General features: G+C 45.8%; 1 pseudogene across 1 annotated transcript; it reads left to right on the forward strand.

The window, feature by feature from the left end:
* Nucleotides 1-11533: 11533 nt before the first annotated feature.
* LOC110331721 lies at nt 11534-12925 on the forward strand (annotated as a pseudogene). The gene has a single exon (XR_003845183.1). The product of XR_003845183.1 is annotated as a heterogeneous nuclear ribonucleoprotein A3 pseudogene (transcript).
* Nucleotides 12926-20075: the final 7150 nt, after the last annotated feature.

Below are 20075 nucleotides of genomic sequence, written 5' to 3' on the forward strand. Positions count from 1 at the left end.
CATATTAGGAGTTATGGGTGGAGGGCTTGGAAAAGATTCACAGAGAATGACATTCAAAAGAGCGGACTTTGAGGGCTGGAGAGATGGCTCAGCAGTTAAGAGCATTGACTATTCTTTCAGAGGTCCTGAGTTTAATTCCCAGCAACCACATAGTGGCTCCTAACCATCTGTAATGGGATCCGATGCACTCTTCTGGTGTGTCTGAAGACAGCTACAGTGTACTCCTATACATTAAATAAATAATATTTAAGGGGGGGAGAGACTTTGATGGATGCATGTGGAGAAGTAGGCTAAAGGCATTTGAGGCATAAATAACAGAATACCAAAGGATACAAACTCAGAAAAGTAGCATTTCCTGGGCTTGGCAAGGTGCCACTTGAGTAGCTCCTCTGAGAATACCCACCTGAGAACAGCTGAGTGTGGGGACCCTTTGGTAGGCTGGCAATGTTTTCAGCCTGCTGGGTATTTGGAATCCTTTGAAGATAATGGAGAGGACTCTATCGTCACACATTTCCCAGAATTCTGGAGGCCAACTGAAAGAGTAAGCCTATGGCAACTGGACCATGACTGCATACACATTGCCTCCGTACCTTCGTCTGAACTATGAAATGGAGAAGAGTTGGCACTGAGGCAGAGCCCGGGCAGGAGGAGCTTTCTGTAGTTTCCCTTTTTAGGGTGGAGGCATCAGGTGCCTCTGGGGCAGTAGGACTAAAGGCAGGGGAAATTAATAGGGCCCTTGAAGTTCACGGGAGGGTCTCAGGCATGCAACCCCTAGGAACTGCCATTTTTCATGGTGTCACCCCAGAGGGGATCTGTGTCCCAGCATCTTAGTCTCTGGGGACCTTGCTGGCACAGCTGCATGGTAGGCCCACCAGGCAGACACTCTTAAAGCCGAAAGCAAAGTCTATTGCTGGCCAGCGGCGACATGAGGAACTTGCCCAAATCACACAGTTCTGGGCCTTAGGGCCCTTGGTCTTTTATACACAAAAACCACATCTTGGTTGTCACACTTTAGTTAGCAAGAAGCAGAACTACAGAAACCAAAAGGCAAGGTTAGTGCACTTAAGAACTCTTTGGAACTGCGGACTAGATCTTTGTGGACTCGGTCTTTGGTCCATTGCTGGCAGGGGTTGGGGCCTATGTGTTAAATCCTGGGGTTTCTGACTTTCATCGGTTAGGTCCCCAGATAAAAGACACACTCAGAGCCTGTACATTTACAATAAGCCTTAAACAGCACAAGAGTGGGTCATATATCTACCCTCTATGCTATTAGGATCTATTTCCTACTAATAACCCCGAGTTATTACTTACTGTGTTTCATCTGGGCTGTCCCCTCCGCGGCTCCTGCCTCCAGGTTCCTTGCCCTGTTTGAGCTCCTGTCCCAGCTTTCTTCAATGATGAATTACAATGTAGAGGTGTAAGCCAAAAGAACCCTTTCCTCCCCAACTTGCTTTTTGGCCATGGTGTTTTGTCCCTGCAATAGAAACCCTAACTAAGACACTGTCCATTTATCAAAACAACACTAAGTAGGTTCCCTTGGGGACTATGTCCTCCACAGCCATGAGCTTTGACCAGATTTACAGTGGCAAGTCTGAGTCTCTCCTGTGTAGTGGCAAAAGTAGTTGGTGATCCCTGCAAAGGGTCAGGCCACTATCACACCAGTGCATCATCTGCCCAGTAACCCACACAGGCTTAGATCCACACTGTAGTGCACAAGCTTCTCCTGAGACTGTTGCGTTTTCTCCCCTGGCCAGCTGCAAAGCTCCCCTGTCACTCAGAATGCTAGCCAGCGAGGAAGAACCAACCTGCTCGTTTTCTGCTTAATTTCTCAATATCTTGCAACCCAAGCAGGCGATACCTCCATCAATAGGGTCTTATCTGGTGAGAACCAAGAACGGCAAGTGCCTGCATTGCTTTGAAGAGCCTCTCTGGCCATCAGCTGTAAGGAGGTGACTACCCCTGGCCCTGTGACGTTTGTTTATTGAGTATTCCAGAAACAGCATTCCTCAGGAATGCAGCCACTCCCTTAAAACTTTTAAAAAATTCTTTAACTGGCTTACAGATGGCAGGTTTCCATATGGCTGAGATCTCTAAGATCAAGTCAAATGTTTCTACCTATAGGTTGTTTTCCTGTGGTATGTCATAGCCACCCAAAAATCTCGGTAATACTGAGATTCCATCTCACACCAGTCAGAATGGCTAAGATTAAAAATTCAGGTGACAGCAGATGCTGGCGAGGTTGTGGAGAAAGAGGAACACTCCTCCATTGCTGGTGGGATTGCAAGCTTGTTCAACCACTCTGGAAATCAGTCTGGCGGTTCCTCAGAAAATTGGACATAGTACTACNGGAGGACCCAACAATACCTCTTCTGGGCATATACCCAGAAGATCTTCCAACTGGTAATAAGGACACATGCTCCACTACGTTCATAGCAGCTTTATTTATAATAGCCAGAAGCTGGAAAGAATCCAGATGTCCCTCAATAGAGGAATGGATACAGAAAATGTGGTACATTTAAACAATGGAGTACTACTCAGCTATTAAAAACAATGAATTTATGAAATTCTTGGGCAAATGGATGTATCTGGAGGATATCATCCTTAGTGAGGTAACCCAACCACAAAAGAAGTCACTAGATATGCACTCACTGATAAGCTGATATTAGCCCAGAAACTTAGAATACCCAAGATACATTATGCAAACCACAAGAAAACCAAGAAGGATGACCATCGTGTGGATACTTCATTCCTCCTTAGAGTAAGGAACAAAATACTCATGAAAGGATACAGGTACAGAGACAAAATTTAGAGCTAAGATGAAAGGATCTATTCAGAGACTACCCCATCCGGGGATCCATCCCATCATCAGCCACCAAACCTAGATACTAATGCACATGCCAGCAAGATTCTGCTGAAGGGACCCTGATATTGCGGCCTCTTGTGAGGCTACGCCAGAGCCTGGCAAACACCGAAGTGGATGCTCACAGCCAGCTATTGGATGGAACACAGGGTCCCCAATGGAGGAGCTAGAGAAAGTACCCAAGGAGCTGAAGGGGGCTGCTACCCTGTAGGTGGAACAATAATATGAACTAACCAGTATCCCCTGAGCTTGTGTCTCTAGCTGCATATGTAGCAGAAGATGGCCTAATTGGCCATCACTGGGAAGAGAGGCCCCTTGGTCTTGCAAACTTTATATGACCCAGCACAAGGGAAGGCCTGGGCCAAGTAGTGGGAGTGGGTGGGTAGGGGAGGGGGGGGGGGGGGTATAGGGAACTTTCGGGATAGCATTTGAAATGTAAATAAAGAAAATAATAATAAAAAATTAAAAATCTCGGTAATATACATGAGAATGTAAATCAGCCATTCTGGGAAATACAAGAGCTTTGCCTACACGAGGCCATTGAAACTCACTGATGATCATATACCCTGATGTAAAATGGCAGAGTGTTCACACACAACCTAAATACATCTTCTTATGCATCTTTAATCATCTCTAGATGACCTGCTATGCCTAGTAAAATCTAAATAGCTGTTACACTGCATCGCTGGTGGGGTGGTGATGGGGGAAATCTGTACATGTCCTAAAGAGATGTGTTTTTCTTTCTTTTTTTTTTTTCCAAACATTTTTCATCGTTGTGGGTTGAATCTGTGGCTGTATCTAGAGGGCTGGCTGGAATTATATCAGCTGGGTGAACAGCGTTGGTAGGGAGCTGCACCGTCCAGTTGTAAGGGAAGAGAGAACAAAAGGGCAGGTTTCAAGATGAAGGTAGGATTTTGGGAAACCTCCCAGGAAGAAGCACGGAAGGCTCCTCCTTCCTGAAGTTTGGTACCCCTCCCCCAACCCCCTATAAAAAGGACGTGGTAACATTTCTCCTTTGCAGGGATGTATGAAGTGGCACGCAGCAATGGGTTCAGAAGAACAGCTCCCAGCAGAGCTGAATCTGGATGAGGTGTGGCGCAGGCTGGGCCACTGGAGGGAGCTCACCTTCGCCCAACTCCTAGCTGCATTGTCACCTGCGCACCTAGCTCAGGTACCTATGTGAAGAACTCACTGCCCCGGCTTTCCAGGCCGGGAGAAACGCCAGTGCTAGAAAACAGGCTGGAGAGAGCCTCTAAGGCTCTGGAAGCCCGCACAGGCTCAGCCAACAGGGAACAATCTGGAAACACAGAGTAAGTGGTGCAGAGGTGGTGCTGTTCAGGTCATGGGGCAAGAGGTGATGATGGGAGACCGAGGGTGGGGTCCATAATCAGATCTTCCCAGTCCCCTGTGCTCAGCAAAAGATGAATCGTGGGTCCTGACCGGTCTCCAGGTGTTGGAAGTCCAGGTGCCTCCCGAGGTTCTCCAAATTCCCTCTGGTACGGGCTTGTTCATTTCTGCTTTTGTGTGTTACAATCTGTCAAAAGCAATCACAGCTCAGAGAGTGGGAGGCCCAGATTGGGGAGGGCCGTGCAGAGCTACCCAGCAGTGGCCAGTGATGCCTGGTTCTGTGTGTAGGAGAAAAAAGGAGGAGTGGGTAGAAAGAGCCATGAGCTAACTCTGCCTGAAAGACAGAGAAAAGCTATTTTTTCGCTTTGTGAGAGGAGGAAAGCAGCCTAGGGAGAGGGGCGCGAAGGCACTAGCGACATACGGGTGCTGACACCGGCCCACCGCGCCCAAGGCGACCACGCGAGCGCGCATGCTCTGCCCCCTGGTGGCGAGGCCGCTCTGTGCACACAGCCCACAGCTCCTTTGTTCTGAGGCTGCCGTTTTGCTTACGTATTCCTCAGGATCTGGGCAAGCAGGACTGGGTGTGGAAGAGCCCGAGAACCCGAGTTCCAATCTCCAACCGTTTCTCGTTGGCTCCAAATCACCTCAGAGCTTCGGTTTCAACAAGACTAAAATGGGGATGAAAAGCACAGGCTTGATTGTGTTATGAGAAGCTGGTAAGGAACCATCCTACTCCACCCGTTTGTGAGCCGGAGTGTAGCGTTTTAGAGGGTGTCTGGGGTACCCACCAACACACTGCCAGTTCGTTCTCGTGCCTCTGGATCCTCTCCTCCTTCCTTCTCGCCTTGGGAGCCAACTTAGTGAACAAAGAACACATTTTGTCAATTGAGGACGCTCCAGGGACCTCACTGAACACGGTTTCTAAGCAATGCCATATTCTTGAGCGGACGCTGAAAGAGCGACATGTCTCTTATCTTTGGCCTGCATCCTCAGAAGTGTATGGAGGTGGGCTTACCTTCATCTCTTCCTAGAGACAGATTCGCCACTAATCCACCCTGAAACCATTTTAGGTTCTATTCTGACATGGGATGGTGGGAAAGTGAATGAGAAAAAAAGATAGGAAGGAAGAAAGGATAAAAGAGAAGCGAAGAGAAGAAAAAAGGTCCCTCCTAGGGTTGACAGAGCAGAATCCTAGAGGCCTAAGGAGCTGGTGAAACGCATGATCTGACTGAGGCTGGGAGTCTGGTAGCAGTGCAGGCAGGCTGAGGCCTTCTGGAGCCCTGCTCCTCAGCTCTCCGATGGCACCATCTTCCATCCTCCTCACTTCTGCCCTGTCTCCTAGCACCTGTCCTCAGGAGAACACCAGTCATGTTAAATAGAGACTCAACGAACTCTTTTTAATTTAGCTGCCTTCTCTCTAAATGAAGCCACATTTTGAGATGCAGGGATAAGAACTTCAACAGAGTGCATTTTGTTGGGGCATGGTTTGGCCCATACAGAAAGGGGGAAGAGGAGGGTTAGAGAAAAGCCAGAATCCATATTATCTAGTATTGTCTCTTGCCAGCATTTGGATGATACCCCTGTAAACATTATTGTTCCCAATGTCTCAATGCCAGGAAATTCCTAAGGAATATTTGGATCTTATCCCACCTAGATTCACACTCTGACCCAGTGGAGCTCTCGTTCACCCTGTGTTAGCTCTGCTGTCCCCTCGCTGTCCACTTTCCTCCCTTACTGATGTTGGTGTCTTGCCTTGACTCAGCTGGAAGCCTTTGATGTGGGTGAAAACCTTGTGGCCCTTCTGCAGGAGGTCTGTCAGCAGCGGCAGCACAGTGGAGAAAACTGGGGTTTAGGTAGCCCTGGATGTGAATCCAAGGTCTGCCATCTTAAAACTGTGTGTGATTTTGGTCTTGGAGCGGTATCTTCTGTGAACCACAATGTCTCCCTTTGTGAAACTGCCATTGCAGTGCCTGCTCTTTAAAACCAGGTTAAGTATGCTGGCGGTGGTGGCACACACCTTTAATCCCAGCACTCAAGAGACAGAGGCAGGTGGATCTCCATGAGTCTAAGGTCAGCTTGGTCTACAGAGTAAGTTCCAGGAGAGCCAGGACTACACAGAGAAACCTGTCACTAAATATCAACCAGGTCTCTGGTCCTTCCTTCTCCCAGGGGCTGTTGGCCACTGGCCTATGATGACAAGAGAGCAGGGGTTCAGACAGCCCAGAGGGTGACAGTGACAGTCATATCCAGGGTCAGCTTCAGAGAGGGAACTCAATTTTATTTGGGGTAAATGATGCTTATATAAAACTTTGAGGAGGGGGTAGGAATATGCCTTTGCCAGAGTGGGCGAAGACCACTGGCTGAAGGCTAAGGTTCCCGGGTACCTCATTAGCATGTGGAGTCATCCCAGGGATCTCAGGTGCTTGCTGAATGGGTTTCTTATCAGGGAAAAGGGAGTTGAACCTATAATTTCCCTAAGGGCTACATGACATTCCTCAGGTAGGAGGTGTGAGGTCTGGGGTGCCCCAGATAGAGAAGAGGAAACCTCACTGACAAAGGGAGTCTGCACTTTTGCACCAAGCTCAGGGTTTTCTGACAAAGACTAGGCTAAGATTAAATTTAATGAAGTCGGACTAAAGAAATAGCCCAGTGACTAAGAGCACACACTGCTCTCTCGCTGAAGACCAGGTTCAGTTTCCAGCACCCAACTGCCTGGAACATCAGGTCTTAGGAGTCTAACACCCTCTTCTGGCCTCTTCAGGCAGCTGCACATACACACACACAAATGCGCATCATTAAAAATAAAATAATTTTTTTAATTAAAAAAATCTAAATCAAATGAAATTACTTATGGCTCAAAAGCCTGGCCTAGAAAGGTCTAAATAAGTGTGTCAGTCTGTGTGGTAACACTGGCCTTTGCAGATTGCATAGAGTTTGGAATTTATTTGAGTTCCTGTCACGGCTCTCTTCTCCAGTCCCAGAGCTCACCAACAGAGACATATTGCAGGCAGGCCTCCTGTTTAGAATCACACTGGCAGTGGGTACCAGTGGGAGTCAGTGGACGGGTTTGGGGCTTGGAGCTAAGAAGCTGAGAGTCACTAGTTTCCATGTTGCAGTTAGCCCCATGCTTGTGAACAAGAGGATTTACTCTCTTGCTCAATTCCCCACAAGGGCAGCATGTGGCCTGCAGTGGAGAGGAAAATTGATGTTTCTCAAGTGTCCCTCTGAGGTCCCACGCAGAGGACCCTGTTCATGCTTAACATCACCACAAATCATCACTGGTAAGGTTGAGTCTGATATGAATGGGGAGAAACTGAGGCTGGGACCGGCAAATGCTCACACAGATCAGAGAGTGAGACTATAGATTGGAACCCAGGAAGGTCCCTGATGAAATTTTCACTTCCCACCAACAAGCCTGCTTCTGAGGGGAGAACAGAGCCTCCCTGACAGCCCTTTACAGGGACCACTTGGGCTTTGCAATGTCAAAGTTCTCTGACCCAACTCCAACCACCAGGGACGTGGAAAAAGGTGGGAAATCAAGAAGTCTATGGGACACACACACACACACACACACACACGGTAGGATGACTTTTGAAGGAAATGGTTCTAGAGAAAAACTTTGACCCAAATCCCTTGACTCTGAGCCAGGCCTTTTCAGCATTTATCACAAGTTAATAGGGAAATGTCTGTTCATTCATTCATTCATTCATTAATTCATTCATTCATTCATATGACCCTCTGTTGACTTCCTTGCTTAAGTTATATTAACTAAATTCACTAGTAGCACCATGCAGGAGATTAATGATGGAGCCTGGAGGGAGACAAAAGCCAGCGTCTACACAATGTCTGGTCTACCTTGCAGCAAATACACAATGTCCAGTCTACCTAGTAGCAAGAATGCTGGAAACAATGTAGGGGGGAAGCAAAGGCACAGAAAGCCTCCTGGGCCTGCAGGAATAGTGTGAGGGTTTGTGTGTGTCAGGGGCAAAAGGTCAACTCAGTCACCTTAGTCTCAGAAGAGACTGGAAAGAGTACCCAAGACTGTCTCTGCCGGCTTGGGAGGCACAGTGGCAGGGATAGGAATACATGTGAATGAATGGCCATGGGTCAGATGGTGCATCTTTGCAGAGCTGAACAAGGATGCAGATTTTATTCATGCAAAGCAGAAGCCTCTGGAGAGGACCGGGAGCAGAGGCATCCGACTGTGGTTTCCTTTAAAGGATGAAATTATCAACTTCATGTCTATTGCAGCCAGAAGGCCCCAAGATGCTGGTCTGCACACATATACAATGGGGCTCGCTGGGGTAGCTGTTGTATGTGCTGCTCTCACTTTAGCAAGTAAAGCCACTGTCTCTGACGCTGACTGGTTGATACCCGGAGGGGAGGGAACCAAAGACAGGCATCAGCAATCCGGACAGTGCCTCTGGTCTGGCTTTTGTGCTGTCAACCCATGTGTCTGGTATGTGTCTGGCACTGCACACTGAGCACAGTAGTGAAGAAATCAAGTCAGTACTGGATTCTATTTCAACCTGATGGCCGGCTTGTATATCTCCAGCAGGCATTGACGCTTTACTCAGCTGTGAGCGCCACAATAATGACCTGTTTGGCAAAAATACATTCATTGGTGCAATCGTGGTATGGGTGTCTTAAAGGTAACCAACAGTTATCTCATTGGGTTTAAAGTCTGCTTCACAGTAAAGAACTGATCCCTATTACTGTAAACCTAGCCAAGAACGCTAGGGAGAACCTACTGTGGTCATTTCTGCTAATTGATATAGTATCTAATTGATTTTGTATAAGTATAGAAGCTTTTTTTTTTGCAGTGGATGGAGGTTGACACAGAGAACCACAAATGATCAAAGTGTAGAGAATAAAAGGCTGTAGAGTACCCAAATGGGACACCCTTGTCCTTAAGGTTCAAGGAACGTCATGGAAGAGGGGATGGAAAGACCGTAAGAGCCAGAGGTTGGAAGGATAGCTGTAAAACAATGTCTTTCTGGACTTGACGGGCAGTTGCACTCAGGAACTCCTGACGGTTGTGATTCCCTACACAAGACCTGTACAGCATCAGCATGGTAGACACTTGATCATGGGCGAAGACGTCTCACAGCTCCCACTTCCAGGTGACAAACCAGAGAGTTGACAGCTGCCAGGGAGAAAGTCAGCTTTGTTCAAGGGTACGGCCTGTGCATGTTGTCTGTGTTACATGGACAGTCAGTCGTACATCCAAATGCATCCATGTGTGTTCAAGTGTCCTAACTGGACCCAAGAAGGGCTGTGTGGTTAGAGGGGAATAAAGAATGTGTTTGAGAGAAGTAAATTACATTCTGTAGGAAGGAGAAAATTAACAATATGGGCTGGAAAGATGACTCAGGAGTTAAGAGCACTTGTTGCTCTTCCACAGGACCTGAGTTCAAACCCCAGCAAATAAATTAGGTGACTCACAACAACCTGTAACTCCAGCTCCAAAGGATCGTGTGTGTGTGTGTGTGTGTGTGTGTGTGTGTGTGTGCACACGCGCACATGCGTGCGTGTGTACACACATAAACAAAAACAGTAAATCCTTGAGAAAACCTTGTATAATAATTAAACTTAAATGTAAAGGGAGGAAGTAGCGTGCGACTTCTGAGAAGAGTGTGTTCTTCAATATACATTTCTGTAAAACTCCACTTAATCTATTTCCCCATTCAGCTCAGATCCTTATCTGTTTGATTTTTTTTGTCACAATTAGCAATTGTTGAAAATGGGATGTTGAAGAAAACGATTTCTGTTGCTTTGGGGACTCTACATTTAGTGCCTTCGTTTTATTAATCCCTGTGATCAGTGTGTGTGTGTAGAATGTAATCTTCATGGTGGATTGCTTCCTGTTAGCATGGAGTGACCCATTTCATACTAAACCTGAAAAGCATCAGCTTACAGTGAGTTTTGTTAGACATTAGATTCTCGATTCTTGTTTCTATTTATCTGGGCTACTTTTCCCATCTGTTCACTGTGAGGTAATGCCTGTCTTTTACAGTGAGGTACTGTCCCTGAAGACAAATAAATAGATCTTACATTTTAACCTAAACTGTTAGTCTGTTTCTTTTGATAGAGACTTGTGGCCATTGGCATTCAGAGTAACTGTGGGAAGGTGCACATTATTTAAACGTATTTGTTCTCTTGTAATTTCACACACAAACATGCACAAATATGCATATGTGTGTATGTATGTATGTATGTATTCATTCATTCATTCTTTGATCATAGCTCCTTCCTGGTTTCCTTCCTTCTCTCACTAAATCCCTTTTCCTAATACCTCACCATACTTTAATTTCTTCTTTTGCATGTGGTGTCTAATTGTGGTTGCATGAGCATAGGAAGGGGTTATTTACTTAAATGGGGCAACAACCAGCAGCCACACATAGAGGACTTGACCACACTGCCTATAGCTCTGCAGAGAACAGTAGGGCTTTATGAGCCCCTCGTCTGTCATGCTAGAACATTGACAGGTCCGGTTTTGTGCATGGTTTTAGAAGGAGGCCAGAGCAATGTGAGCTCATAGGTGCAAACGCGTGCCATGCCTGGAAGGAAGACAGTGTTTTACAGAACTCCTTCCAGTTCTGGCTAATTCCTTTTTCACTACGTTCTCTGAGCCTTAGAGAGCCTCATTTAGGGTCAAATACTCAGGAGCCATGGATTCTCAGCACATTAACCAGTTATGAGTCTTTCCACAAATTAAGCATTGCCCACAGCAAATAGAAGCTTTTCTAAGCACAGCTCCGAGCAGCACCATTCCATAGCTATAAACATAAGTACTTAGGAGTCAGTCCGTGCCCTTACAGGTTCCCTTACAGTCTGTGACCTTCTCACCCAACAACAATGTATCGGGCTTACAAGATCAGACACAGATCCCATCTTTTGACTAGAGTTAAATTCCGGTCAGAAAATGGCTGGTTATCTCCATAACCAGCAGGCACATTTTGTCTGGCAAGTTGGTATGGTAGCTTCCTCTATTGATAGTGAAAGGCGAGAAAAGATGTATTCAATGTGACCACGTGGGGATAGGAACAGAGATGCAGTGACACACCCCAAGTCCATCTTCCAGAAGGAAAGTACCTATTCCCAGTGCCGTGTTAGTGATTTCCCGGCCTTCATTCATTTAGCAGTGTTTCTAGCATGATTTCTTCATTCCTGTTGGCCCTGTAGATGTGTTTACCTTACTCTTCAGTCTAAATTATTTCTACCAGTGTCTTCTGAAGGCAGCTTAGTGGTCATGAATTGTTTGTCCTGTTTCTGTCATGAAAAGGTTTTTGTCCCCCCTTCAAAAAAAATGAAGACAGTTTGAACTCGAGTTGGAAGAGGCGAGTCCGGTCTCAAAATGGAGGGCCATGATCCAAAGGAGCCTGAGCAGCTGAGGAAGCTGTTTATTGGTGGGCTGAGCTTTGAAACCACAGATGATAGCTTAAGAGAACATTTTGAGAAATGGGGCACACTTACAGACTGTGTGGTAATGAGAGATCCCCAAACAAAACGTTCCAGAGGCTTTGGTTTTGTGACCTACTCTTGTGTTGAAGAGGTGGATGCTGCAATGTGTGCTCGGCCACACAAGGTTGATGGACGTGTGGTGGAACCAAAGAGAGCTGTTTCTAGAGAGGATTCTGTAAAGCCTGGTGCCCATTTAACGGTGAAGAAAATTTTTGTTGGTGGTATTAAAGAGGATACGGAAGAATATAACCTGAGAGACTACTTTGAAAAGTATGGCAAGATTGAAACCATAGAGGTTATGGAAGACAGGCAGAGTGGGAAAAAGAGAGGATTTGCTTTTGTAACTTTTGATGATCATGACACAGTTGATAAAATTGTTGTTCAGAAATACCACACTATTAATGGGCATAATTGTGAAGTGAAAAAGGCCCTTTCTAAACAAGAGATGCAGTCTGCTGGATCCCAGAGAGGTCGTGGAGGTGGATCTGGCAACTTTATGGGTCGTGGAGGAAACTTTGGAGGTGGTGGAGGAAACTTTGGTCGTGGAGGAAACTTTGGTGGAAGAGGTGGCTATGGTGGTGGAGGTGGTGGCAGCAGAGGTAGTTATGGAGGTGGTGATGGTGGATATAATGGATTTGGAGGTGATGGTGGCAACTATGGTGGTGGTCCTGGTTACAGTAGTAGAGGAGGATATGGAGGTGGTGGACCAGGTTATGGAAACCAGGGTGGAGGATATGGTGGTGGAGGAGGAGGATATGATGGTTACAATGAAGGAGGAAATTTTGGTGGAGGTAACTATGGTGGTGGTGGAAACTATAATGACTTTGGAAATTATAGTGGACAGCAACAATCAAATTATGGACCCATGAAGGGGGGCAGTTTTGGTGGAAGAAGCTCAGGCAGTCCCTATGGTGGTGGCTATGGATCTGGAGGTGGAAGTGGTGGATATGGTAGCAGAAGGTTTTAAATAAAACAGAAACGGCTACAGTTCTTAGCAGGAGAGAGAGCGAGGAGTTGTCAGGAAAGCTGCAGGTTACTTTGAGACAGTCATCCCAAATGCATTAGAGGAACTGTAAAAATCTGCCACAGAAGGAACGATGATCCATAGTCAGAAAAGTTACTGCAGCTTAAACAGGAAACCCTTCTTGTTCAGGACTGTCATAGCCACAGTTTGCAAAAAGTGCAGCTATTGATTAATGCAATGTAGTGTCAATTAGATGTACATTCCTGAGGTCTTTTATCTGTTGTAGCTTTGTCTTTNTCTTTTTCTTTTCATTACATCAGGTATATTGCCCTGTAAATTGTGGTAGTGGTACCAGGAATAAAAAATTAAGGAATTTAAAAAAAAAAAAAAAAGAATAGTATTCTAGGTTGGCAGCATTGAAGTTTTAGAACTTGGAATATATTATTCCAAGCTCTTATAGATTTTAAATTTTCTGTACAGAAATCAGCTGTCATTCTGATAGGCTTGCTTTACATGATTTAGGGTTCCTTGCTTACAGCTTTCAATAGGCCTTTTGTTTTGTTTTGTGTATTTGGTGATTTAGTGATAGAATAGCATGCAACATTGCTATTTAGTTTTCTAAACACCTCTTCTGTTTGGATGGGAATTTTTTTCCTTAGATTTGGAAGATGTTCTATGATGTTATTTTAAATGTTTTTTATGCCTTTGGCATGAAATTCTCCTCTTCCTTTTATTCCGACAATCAGATTTGGCCTTTCATGGTACTCTAAAGGTCTCACCTGTTTCACTCATGCCTTTTTAATCAATCCATCTTTAGCACTGCTGGGTGTCCTCATTAATCTCTCCTCTCTAAAAGCCCTGATGTTACACCCTCTCTGTGACTGACCCATTGACTCACAAATGAGCGTTTTATTTGACTTCATGAATGTCTGTTTCCAGTATTACAATGCTCTGGTTACAATGTTTTGTTGCTGTGATTAATCACTACAACCAAAAGCAGCTGATAAAAGGAAGAGTTTATTTTGACTTACAGATCCAGAGAGAGAGTCCATAGTGTCAGGGGAGTAATGACATCAGGTGGCCAAGAAGAAAGCTAAGAGATCAACTGTGAGCACGAAGAAGAGGGTGTCCTGGGAGTTGGGTGAGGTTATGAACTCTCCCATCCCTGGTTAGGCACTTCCTCCAACAAGGCTGCCTACCTCAACAAACAGTGCCACCAACTAGGGGCCAAGTGTTCAACTACCTGAGCCTGTGGGAGACATTCTTATTCAAATCATCATATATAGGTTTGTAGGAAGCACAGCTCAAAGTATGCATTGGAGGAACCAGGATTGTTAAGCAAGCAAACTTGTTTTCTTCAACAGAAAGAAGACATGGTCACCCAGAACTCTGGAGGGAAATGGTTAAACAACCTGGTGATCCGTTGCTATTCGACTGGGAGCCAACCTCCACCTAAATTGCCCCCAAATCTTGAGACTTGTTTAGGCCTTGACCTTGGGCTTTGCCTCTCAGTGAATAGAACTCATCCCTATGGGAGAGATCCCATGGGCCTCGAATACTGCATTGATAGAAACCATTGTTATGCTTATTTCAAATTCTCCCTCTCTAGGTCCTAGCCCTGAGCCCTGCTTCCCAGCCAAAAGGTCTCGGGGACTTTGCTATAGCAGGGTATTTCACAAGGGATTTTTTATGTAGCTGTCCATGGGGCTTCGTTATGAAAATGTCATGTGGAAAGTTTTTCCCCCAAAGTTTTACTGTGTTTAAATGTATAAGAAAATTAAACCACAAGGTCAGACTCTTTAGAAGTTTTGACCCAATATGACTGACCAAGTCCAGCTCCATTGAGCTTTCATTCTCCTTGAAGTGATCCCTGTAGGAACACCCCCAACCCCAACACAGCTTGTTTGTGTTGGTTGGTTTTTGGAGACAGGCTCTCTCTGTATAGCCCTGGCTGCCCTAGAACTCACACAGTAGACCAGGATGGCCTTGAATGCAGAGATCTGCCTGCCTCTGCCTCCTGAGTGCTGGGATCAAAGGCATGCACCACCATCACCCAGCATAGCTTAGTTTTTCTTCAGTTTCCAACTCCCTAATGAACTTCATTTCATGGCCAGTGTTGACTTCCTTGCTTTATTTAGCTGTCTGTGTGTTCTCAGAACTTATTTGGGAAGTAATTTTTGTCCTTTTAGACTTCTTTGAATATAGTTATAATCTTTCACTTGTACTGAATATATTTATAATCTTTCACTTGTACGGTTTGTCTAGGCTCTTCCCTAGTTCCCACATTAGGAACTGACCCTGTGGGGCTGGTAGTTTTTGGAGGGCACATGATTTCTATGATTTCAGTGTTTTCGCATTGAAAATTGAATATCTGGGGTTAGGTTATTGTTTAAAATATGTCATTTTTCTTCTTTCAATGGAGTTGTTTGTAGTGTTTGAAAGGGATGAGGCTGTGGTCAAGTCAAGATAAAATTTTCCTCTATTAGGTTGCTATTCCTCTCACCACACTGTGTCCCAGTACTTCCTTGAGGATCGAGTACAGTCTACAACTACAGTAACTATCAGTCCACTACGAAAATACAGTAACAGTCAAGTAACAAACAGCACTGTAGTGGTTTGAAAGAAAATGGCCTCTGGACCACAGAGAATGGCACTATTAGGAGGTGTGGCCTTGTGGGGGAAGAGTGTGCCATTTACTTCTGCTGCCTGCCATTCTGGATGTAGAATTCTCTGCTTCTTCTCCAGCATCATATCTGCCTGGATGCTGTCATGCCTTCTGCCATGATGATAATGGACTAAACCTCTGAAACTGTAAGCCAGCCCTAGTTAAAATATTTTCCTTTATAAAGGTTTCCATGGTCATAGTTTTTCTTCATAGCAATAGGAAGCCTAAATTAGACAGAAGTTGGTACCAGGAGTGGGGTATTGCTGTGATGGGTCTAACTATGCTTTGTTTAGAGGAATGTGGACTTTGAAACTTTGGACTAGAAAAACAGGTGAACACTTTAGATGGGGCTTAATGGGCCACTGTAGTAGGAAGATGGAAGACAGTGGTGCTGAGGGTAATGTGGACTCTGGGGGCCTAGCTCCAGATGTTTCAGAGGAGAGCAATATCAATCTATAATCTAGAGATTGTCCTTGTGACTTTTTGGCAAAGAATGTGGCTGCTTTTTGCCCTGTCCTAAAAGTCTGCCTAAGTGTCAGAGACGAGGTTGAGAAAGCCCAGGCATCTTACATCTTGGGCATCCCGCAGTCCAGGTGTTTTCACAGTATGCAGCTAAGAGCCACATAGTTCTTTGTCAAGAGCCCTTCCCCCTCTCCCTCTGCAAGGCCACTCCTGGGAACCAGCAAGACCTAAACAGACATCAAGGACTGAGGGAGTCTTCTCACATTCCAGAGCTTCCCAGAGCTGTCACCTTGAACTGTTAGGAGGATCCGGACTCTGAGATAGGATTCTTAGATAAGCCGCCCTATGTCCCAGGGCAGTGGCGCCAAGGACCCTAGATGAATCACTAGATGTATTAGACTTGCAAATAACTCTTCCCAATTATTTCTCTCACTGTATACCTTTGATCATTCCACCCCCTCTCCAAATTGTATTTAACCTGGGCATTTCCCCTTAGTAAAAGAGACTATGACAAACATTCATGGTCTCCGTCTCTTTCTTTATTCCCATTTCTCTCCAGGTTTGTGATCCCCCTCAAGGACCATGAAATAAAGTGTCCTGCGGGCCGGGGCACCTAAGGCTAAATTAAAGAGTTTTGGATTAATTGCATTAGCAGAGAAAATTCCAAAACAGCCTAGTATTGACTCTGTCGAGTATTAGTAGTGTTCGCTCTTAAGAAGATCTATAATGAAAAGGAGCAAGCTGTGGGGTGGGGTATAGAATTTGAGGAGAAAGGGTCCACCAGAAAATGGCATGATGTTAAATCCTGAGTTCAAGGAGACAAATTAAAGAAAAGCTTGATGTTGAATAAAATAAAGGATTTGGTGACCTGGGGCAAGACCCCGCCCAGCTAAACTTCCAAATTGTGAAAGGAAGTTAAAGAACAGCTTTGGTCCAGGCATGAGGGTGCACACTTTTAATCCCAGCAATCAGAAGGCAGACGCTGGCAGGTCTCTGAATTCAAGGACATCTTGGTCTACAGAGCTCCAGAGCAGACAAGCTTAGCAGCTAAAGGAAACCTTCAAAAACAGAAAGCTGGTGAAAGTGTATTCAACAAGGGGACCATGCTCCAGCCCAAAATGTTGCAAGGACCAGAATCATGAGATACCTGGCAATGAGATCTGTCAACAGGATATGGAACAAGCCCAAGAGAAAGAAGTGTGTCACAGTCAACAAAGCTGAAAGGAGATGGAGATCTGAAGAACGCTTTGACACCAGACAGGGAGTTGCAGGGTTTGGCATTTGCCCAGCTGGCTTTTGGTCTTGTTTTGGTCAATATTTTGTCACTATGCTCCTTTCCTCCACTTGGAATGACAATATATAACCCTGTGCCATTATGTGTTGGAAGTACGTGATCTGCTTTTTTATTTTGATTTTACAGGGGATTACAGTTAATCTCAAAAGAGACTTTGGATTTTTACAAGGTTGAAACTGTAACAAACTATAGGGACTTTTAAAGTTGGACTTGATGCACTTCTACATTGTGATATGGCTACAAGTCTAGGAGGGCCAGAGAGTGGAATGTAGTGGTTTGAAAGAAAATGGCCCCCATAGGCCCACAGGGAGTGGCGCTATTAGGAGGTGTGGCCTTGTTGGAGAAAGTGTGTGCCATTCACTTCCTGCTGCCTGCCAATTCATAGAGCTCTTCAGTGCCTTCGCCAGCTCTATGTCTGCCTGGATGCTGCCATGCTTCCTGCCATGATGATAGTAGACTGAACCTCTCAAACTGTAAGCCAGCCCCAGTTAAATATTTTCTCTGTTCACAGTAATAGAACACTGATTAAGACAGTATCCATGTACCATCATAGGATGCAAGGGGCACTGATACAAGTCGGTGAGAACACTAGTGAGAGCGGGTATGTGGGGGAAGGAAGGTAAAGCAGAGAAAGTCCAGGGATTGGCACCAAGCTGAGAGAAAGCAGGGAAGGGATTGAATAAAGCGGGAGTTACAGAAACCAAGAGTGAGGAAGGGAGAGAAGGCAGTTTTGGCTGAAAAGACTGAGTATGGAATGGTGGCGATCAGACATCTGAGAACAGTCCTAGGTCTCCAGAGACAGAGACCCCTCAGTCATGCCAGACTAGGGGTAGCAAAGAAGAAGGAGGAGAGAGAGGGGAGGCAAGAATAGAGCTGGCCTGCTAAGTGACATTGAGTGTTAGAGAAAAACGTGGGAGTGAAGGGAGAGAGAGCTGTGTGGAGGTTTGTGAGAATGGTCCCCACAGGCTCAAAGGTTTTAATGCTTAATCCACAGTTAGTGGAACTGTTAGCAACGGTTAGGAGCGTGGCCTTATTGCAGGTGGTATGGCCTTGTTAGAGAAGGTGTGCGAGCTTGAGGTTTCAAAAGCTCATGCCAGGCCCAGGCGCTCTCTCTGTGTCTTCTGCTTGTGCAAGCTCACAATTACTGCCCCTGCCCCATGCCTGCCTGCCTGCTACCATGATTTCCACCTATGATAGAATTAGACTAATGGACTAACCCCGTGAAACTGTATGCAAGCCCCCATTAAATGCTTTTCTTTATAAGTTCCCTTGGATGTGGTGTCTCTTCACAGGTGTAGAGCAGTAACTAGGCTGTGCTGGATAAGGAATGCAGACTATGAGCACTGCCTGCCCTGGGGACTGTTCCTTGCCCACTGCCAGGAGCCTGTATCACAGCTGGCAGTACCTTTGCAATGGGCAATCCTCTTCTCTCCTAAGGACCTTCTTTAGGGAGATGGAGCTGCAGGTGTGATCAGGTCAGTGTGTAGCACTTCACAGCTGGAGTCTCTGATGCTTGTCACATCTCTTGATGGACTTTCAGGAGGTCAGCCATTGTCTAGGGTGCTGCTCAAATCCTGTTTGGGAGTTTCCCTGCAAACTCTGGCTCCCACTGGGTTTTCAGGTTGCTGGGTCCTGTGATTCTGAATCAAAGTTCCTTTCCTATGATCTGGCAGGTGTCTGCGTATAGACCCATAATGTATGTTCTGATGGTCGTATGAGTGCAACACACAGAGGCTCTTAAGCCACCCATGTGCTGATACAGTGGACATATCAACTAGTTTTCTGTGGCAATGATAAAACAGGTTACCAACACAGCCTGTGGAAGAAAGACTTATTGTGTGGTCAGGTTCCAGAAGGTTAAGGGTCTGCTGTGGCTGCTGAGTGTGGTAACAAGCTACAGTCATGCTGGCAGACCAGGAAGCTAAAAGTTTGTTTGTTTGCCTGCCTGTTTGTTTGTTTGTGTGTGAGAGACAGGGTCTCACTATGTAGCCCTGGCTAACCTGGAATTCTATGTAAACCAGGCTTTCCTAGAACTCACAGAGCTATGCATGCCTCTGTCTCCTGAGTGCTGGGATTAAAGGCCTGGCTGATGAAAGAGAAAATTATACAGATTCAAGGTTTGGAAATGTAAAATTAAAAGAGTAAGTTTCAAAAAAGTAAGACTCAGGGCTGAATACTGTAAAATACAAGCCCGGCCATAAAGATAAGGAAAAGAATGCAGGAACTGAGCTATCAGGGCTAACTCTAGCCATCTGGCAGGAAGGCGCCTCCCCTAGCATTATCAGGGCTGACTGACCCCACAGCCATCTGGCAGGAAGACGTCTCCCCTAGTTTATTGCCCCCAATAAGAGTCATACATCAACCAGGTGTCCTGCTGCCCCTGATAAACCGCAGGCCCTTAAAATTTCTAAACGTTTTGGTCTGCGCGTACTCTTCTGCTAATTTGCTATGTTTAAATGAACCAATCGCATGTAACCACGCCAATTCTCCCACCCCCAACCCTTACCTTATAAAGACCCCTAGCTCTTGGGCCTTGTCGTCGACTTCCTCTGTCTCCTGCATGACTCCTGCATGAGATACGAGTCAAACCAGAGCTCTGCCAATAAAAGTGCCTCATGCGGTTGCATCAAGAAGGCCTGTCTGTCGAGTTCCTGGGGCACCCTGACTCCCGTGACCTGAGGACCTGAGGGAGTTCCTTACGAGGGGGTCCTACAGCTGAGAGATTACACCTTGAGCTGGGAGCAAAAAGCAAGGAGAAAGGACTGGAAGTAGGTGAGGCTTACTCTCAAAGCCTGCACTCATCCATTTGCCTCCTCCGGAAAGGCTGTGCTGTCCAAACCTCCACAAACAGCGCCACCAGCTGGGGAGCAAGTATCCAAATGCCCGAGACTGTGAGGGACTTTCTCATTCAAATCCATGCAGGGTCTTTTTCAAACAGGATCTAAGGGCTGACAAGCATCAGCAACGATAGGAAGATTTTCTGGATTCTCTTTCTGACATTGTACCATTGCCTGGGGAT

Source organism: Mus pahari, chromosome 14 (assembly GCF_900095145.1).
Source record: "Mus pahari chromosome 14, PAHARI_EIJ_v1.1, whole genome shotgun sequence".
Taxonomy (NCBI): domain Eukaryota; kingdom Metazoa; phylum Chordata; class Mammalia; order Rodentia; family Muridae; genus Mus; species Mus pahari.